The 6192-nt window shown below is 33.4% G+C and overlaps 1 long non-coding RNA gene across 1 annotated transcript; it reads left to right on the top strand.

Moving 5' to 3' along the window:
• Nucleotides 1–3191: 3191 nt before the first annotated feature.
• LOC124375114 lies at nucleotides 3192–6134 on the top strand. The gene is made up of 4 exons (XR_006923658.1): nucleotides 3192–3303; nucleotides 4594–4713; nucleotides 4921–4975; nucleotides 6049–6134. It is a non-coding gene; the product is annotated as an uncharacterized LOC124375114 (long non-coding RNA).
• Nucleotides 6135–6192: the final 58 nt, after the last annotated feature.

Here is a 6192-nt window from a genome sequence, read left to right as displayed (position 1 = left end):
ATTCTCTAACAGCTGCACGGCAACTCTTCTTGAAGGAAATGCAAATAGAACTCAGCCCATTTAGGATGTCCAGGTAATATGAAAGGTCCAAATCAGCCGCTTTGTGCAAAAGGCCATACCAGACATTGACGCTACAAATCGGTGTTGAAAGTTCTGTTCCATTCTACCTTCATGTGGATTTTCTTCTGCCCATTAGAGTGTTCATTGTGCAAGTTATTTGACCACCATCCCGAGTGAATTGTGCCTCATCAGTAAACAAATTCTGCTTGTAGAGTTGATTATTAATATTCAAAAAGTTGCGCAAAACTCCGCAAGCAGGGAAGCGGATACCATCCACCTAGCTGTAGATGTTGAACTCTTTTGTTTATGAAGACGGATAAAATTTGTTTCGATTAAGTTGACCTCCACACCGTTTGACTGCGAAACTCCTATCTGCCTAGAAATACGTCGTAGTACTTTACAAACCTGTGACTGCAGCGGAGATGTAATGATACAGCCAGTTTAAATAGAAACAATTATCATCATCAAGTTGGAGCACGACTCGTTCATAATTGGATTTCATAGTGTATGGGGGGGGGGGGGGGGGGGCTCTGGTAGTGATTCCTGGTTTTCACCGAAGAGTTAGAGAAAAGAGTGTCCTGAAAGTTGTTTTTGGTATGCTGCTCTGAATCCCTGCCTATTAGGGTAAGTAGATCGTGCAGTTCGGCAATATTCTTTCTACAGCGCTAGGCTCTTGAGCGCTCAACTTAGCCATGTAACAGTTAAAGACACCCATAAATAACACAAACCATATCAGCGTATTCCTCTGATGTATACATATGAGGAAAGTAGAAGGCAATTTTTTCGGCTGGAAATAAACACGAGGATCGCGAAATTATATTAACTCTACAGATGTAAAGATATTGCCGCATTGTAATAACACGACTTCATACAAGGAACGCACCTTGGATTCTCCTGCTGTAGCTTGCTCAAAACCAGAGAAAAACATCGCAACCTGAACTACACAGGTATCTAACTGTAACAGTTACAGTAATTTTACCATTGTTGATCCAAGGCTGTTGATTCGTGGCTGTTACCAAACGTTAGGAAAGTTATATAAAACAATAAAAAACTGGCATTTAGCGCGATGATTTCGTATGTAAAGACTCAGATATATGGGAAGTACATTTGTTGTTGGCCTTTCATTTGATTTACTCAAGACATCTATGTGAATGTTATAGATTTGTTTATTTAAAATAAAAAAAAATAACAACGTAACTAATAACATTGAGGATATTCTTTATTTAGACAAAGACTAAATTGTATTTAGAACAGTTAAGTTACTTGTTTTCTCGAGAATTTTTAGTGCATCATCATCTCATTAGAGGAATTGCAAATACCATTTTGTTTTTTGTTTTAATTTTGCTAAACTGTAAATAGCCGATTAACAGCGTTATATTCTTGGCTAACAGCTAGTAATGTATTATACTGAAGATATAAATTATGCAGATTTTTGGGTAGCATTTATTTCATGCTTTTTCGGATAGATTTTAGACCTTTTGATTGATATGCAATTTTTCGTCAGAGTATTATAATAATTGCTCTAACAATTAATGTGTTTGTTATGAGTGTTTTATGGTATTTTTATTGTACTCGCAGTATCTGTTAGATACAGAAAAGTAGAGAACTTTAGTTGTTACAATCACAAACATTAAAATAAAAAGAACAATTGTTGTGCGGTGTCCCCAAAACTTTTTTTGACATTTTAACCCCTGAAATCCCTCGAAACAACTACTACGCAGGTATAGTTTCCGTCGATAACGCCCTATTTGTTAATTAGCTTTATCAGGTCAGAAGAGAAATACATATAGGAATCCATGATAATTTCTTACTTAATTAAACCCTTTCCAAAAGGGGTTAGCCAGTACTGGCTTTATTATTTTAACTCTTTACCACAGGATATTTCGAGGCAAAATCTTTGCGCTCAGCTGTACACGTCGCGTAAAACGTACAGCGTTTTTTCGGGAACTCCTATGTTTATATAAGCCAGTGTTTTTTTTCAGTTATTTTTACTAGTTACAATGTGCTGTAGAAAGTGGGAGGGGAGAATACCTTCAATGAAGATCACCTCTTGTATTTAGGTACCTTAACTCTCCACTTGTTGTGGAAAACCTAGAACACCATTACTCTCAGCATAGGAACATCCTTTTATTTCACCCCTCTCAATTCACGGCAGATGTTAGTGAGTATAGTTATATACACGTTACAAACGCTCCAAAAGTGTGATAATTCTGGGTTCCATCTGGTTTGTCCTAAAATAGCCATTCCATATGTGGGCTCCTCTCGAATAAATTGGATGCCTTTTCAGAGTTGAGAAGTACAGAAAATTGTTGAGAGAGAAAGGCTGTCCTCTGTGACTCTCGTAGAGAGAGAGGGAAGGTCTTAAAAGAATGTTTTTATATAACGAAAAGATAACTATTTGCTGCTAATCCTTGTCAAAATTACAAATTTAGAAATTCTCTAATAAGAGTGGAAATGAATAGAAGTTTTTAAATATACCTGTGTTACCGCCATGTTAGGTATAATATATCCCTTTGTTTGGATTGTAATTATATTTTGTTAAGATAGTCTTATTCAATATGATTGTGAAATGGCTCTTTTTCACCCACCAGAGTGAAGTGGCCTAGCTGAGTTGTAGTAGGGCGGGATCATTAGTGACTGGTAACACCTGTAAACCCGTTGAAGTAGTCGTCAAGGTTCGTAGACAAAATATTCATTATTTGTGAAATGTCTAGAGGAGAGGATACTACTTATTTTCTATAATTTATTTAGTATGGAGATGTGATGAATGGCTCTGGCTTATTATATCATTTCTCAGTTGCCATGGAACAGAAAACGCTTCAAGAAAATGATTGTGAAAGTCGGAGGTACCTATTACTAATGTGGGGAAGCACTTACGGACAGACTATGTTGCATGCAGGATAAGATGAGTGAAGGCAGTGGAAGGCTGAGTCCAGAGTTGAAACAAGTTTTACATTGCCCAAATTAGTTAAGTGTGTCAAGAATGTGTATAGAAATTAGAGATAATTACGTAGGCCTGTGTCCATGTCCTCAGAGATTTTATTGCGAAGTTGTGTATTTCATCAAGTTTTCCTCTAACAGTTGTGTAAACATGTATATGTATATATATATTTCAAAGTTTTTGTAATTTGTTGTAGCAATAAGCCAAACGCACCAGTGATCAACAACAACAAAGGTGTTTTGTCAACGGAAACACTAACGGAGAACCGATAGTCAGCGGCAAAGCTTGTGAATCGTGTAATAGTAAGTTGGATGAGAACATTAGCACTATCTGTATTTAACATGTATTTTGAAATATACAGTGAAATTAATATCATTACAGTTACAAACAGTCATTTACAAAAAGGTTTTAAAAACTAAAACAATTCAATGAAAGATATTGATTAATTTGCCCACAATGGTAACCCAATCCTGCATCTGCCCATTTATTAACTTCTGTACCAGCAAGCCTTTTTGTATAATTTCAAGTATTTTTCATGCATTGATTGATTTTTTTACTGTTATAAAATATGCATTCTTAAAAATTTTTTAAAACTAGAGGATGCTGTGGCAATTTCAGCACATAAGTACAAATATACTTGTTGTTTACCATTTTGGGTTTTGTTTACTCAAAGAAGATGAGATGCAAAATTTATTACTCAGTAAGAAAATATTAAGTACTGTGTAAAAATATATATGATGTACATATTATTTCAACACATACACATATACATATTAATATTTTTAGGATAAAATATTACTTTACACACAAGCTCACCATGGTGTTATATCATAGTAATTCCAAAAATCCGGTTTTTTTAGTCTGAATAGTAAACACAATAAATACAAAAAAAATGTTTGCATTGCAAAAGTATATAAAGTTTAGTAAAAAATTTGCTATATTCATGTTAGTATTCACATTGAAGTTAAATCAGCACAGTGTAAAAAATAAAAATAATTGCATTACAAATTAGATGTAAAAAGTACTTGGAGGATGAAATATTATACTGTAAAGTAACAAAATGTATACACTATTTATGTATATACTCTTCTATTACCAAAAATGTGTTTGAATAAAGTGAACTACTTAAACAAAATTTCACTACACCTAAGAAATTTCACTCTACTTGAACATTTTTATGTACAAGTAGCTTTCCATTATACTTGTGAGTTTCATTCTTCCAAAAATGAAAATTCCCTTGATATACACTTAAAATTTTTTTACTCCTCCCACAACTTTGCGACTGGTGCTAACTACACAGCTATTTTTATAATTTACTAAAGTCAAGTGATGAAGTTTATTGGAAATATGAGTATCTATTTCGAATATTTTAATTTATGGAAACATGTAGCTACCATACTTATTGGGGTCAAACCCTGTTTGGTTTTACCACAATAAACTTATTTATTTAAATTTATAAAAGTAAAACAGATTTTTGAGATTTATCCCAGCCATAGGCTGTTTACCTTTTGAATTAAAAGCGACTCAATAGCTCAAAATTAAATATAATTTTACTGTACATTGTGTAAAGTATATCTATATTTCTGTTACAGCTACAACCTCATCTCAGTGGTTCGCCTGGGGCCATCTCACATGCAGTGCAAGGTCTGTCTCATAACTGCTGAGCAGTACTGGAAAAAGTATGGTGGCCTCAAAGGTGCCCTCAAGAATAGGTAACAGCACATTCACTTGAACTCTTTCTGTCGCCTCAATATATTTTGGAGTATTCACTATAGAGTATTAATAATACTTTGTCTCTGTAATATACACAATACAAGTTTTTAAATTGTTTTTCAGACTACATAATGCTTGCTCTTTACTTAAACTAAGTGCTGTTTCAAAATAATAAAAGTATTTATCTTGATTTTTTCACATTTCAGGTGATTCTGAAATGGATGTGGCAAAGAAAAAATCTGGAAAGCATATCGGATGAAGGTATCTATTAAGGATACTCTGCATGATAATCGTGCTGGTCCAGTCGAAATACAATAAAAAATATGTATTTATGCAACATAATTAACTAAAAGTGCAAATGACATCCTGATTAGCGATTTATAACATTGGATTGACCAAAGTTTTTATTTTGTTTGAAGATTTGTAGTGTACAGTAACTCTTTTGCTTGAATCACAAATGAATTGTTGTAAATTAGTAAAAATAAATTAAACGAGATATTTAATGTTATGAGCTCTTTCTACGATCTTTCAAGTCGCATTAAAATTATGGTGTATATAACTAGAGTCCTGACAGTAAATTATTTATTATCCCTTAAAAGTGTGGTTATTTAATATGATTTTTTTTAAACTAAAAACCAATACTGAGATCGCTGTTGAAATTTTTTCTTTTTAGTATTTTTCTTCATGTAAATAAATGTAATAGTTTAACTAGTCTTCTACTCTTAACCTTCATGGTTTTTAACAAAATATTACGTTAGTAGCTATTACTTAAAAGTGTGGTACTAATGTAATATTTCACATCATTAATTTTGTTCCTCTTTTATTCTGTTGTCTGTCGTAATATTGTGTAAGACGTATTTCTATGAGAAACTGCGCATCACGCATGTAGTTCTGGCATTCTGCCAGATGTCAGCACTTCCTTTCTCCTCTGTCATGAGTGGGTCAGACAGCTGCTGTGCATGTTGTTGCAAGTCACACATTCTGGGACTGTTTTATGGTTTTATTTCTAATGTTTATTGTACCTTAGAAATATCCGATGCACAAGTATACAATTGGCTTTGTTTGGGTAATGATTTACACAGCCACGGATAGTGAAAATGACAGAGTGGATAAAATATATAAAATGAAAAATTTAAAAAAAAGACAAAAAAACCTTTTTTCATATAAAAAGTATATAGCTAAACCTATCTCTGTAAAAAACAGCAAACCAAATTCAGGAAAACCTACTAATTTCCTGAAAGTTAGGTACCTAATAAAAACCATTAATGGATTACTAATTTTTACAACTTTAGTGAAGCGTTGTATTGTCCTGAGCATGTGATAATGATATGCAGATGTATCTCTATTTCCAGAAGCGGACACCCTCTAGTATGACTTCGCACAGACCTCACAGAATTGCAGTATTATTGGATATTGTGCCAAGGGTAATTGCAATATTTCCCTTAATCTTTCTACTGACTATATACTAGAATCTAGTT

Source organism: Homalodisca vitripennis, unplaced genomic scaffold (genome assembly GCF_021130785.1).
Source record: "Homalodisca vitripennis isolate AUS2020 unplaced genomic scaffold, UT_GWSS_2.1 ScUCBcl_13472;HRSCAF=23719, whole genome shotgun sequence".
Taxonomy (NCBI): Eukaryota; Metazoa; Arthropoda; class Insecta; order Hemiptera; family Cicadellidae; genus Homalodisca; species Homalodisca vitripennis.
The sequence above is the reverse complement of the archived record's forward strand: the minus strand, read 5'-3'. Positions and strand labels throughout refer to the sequence as shown.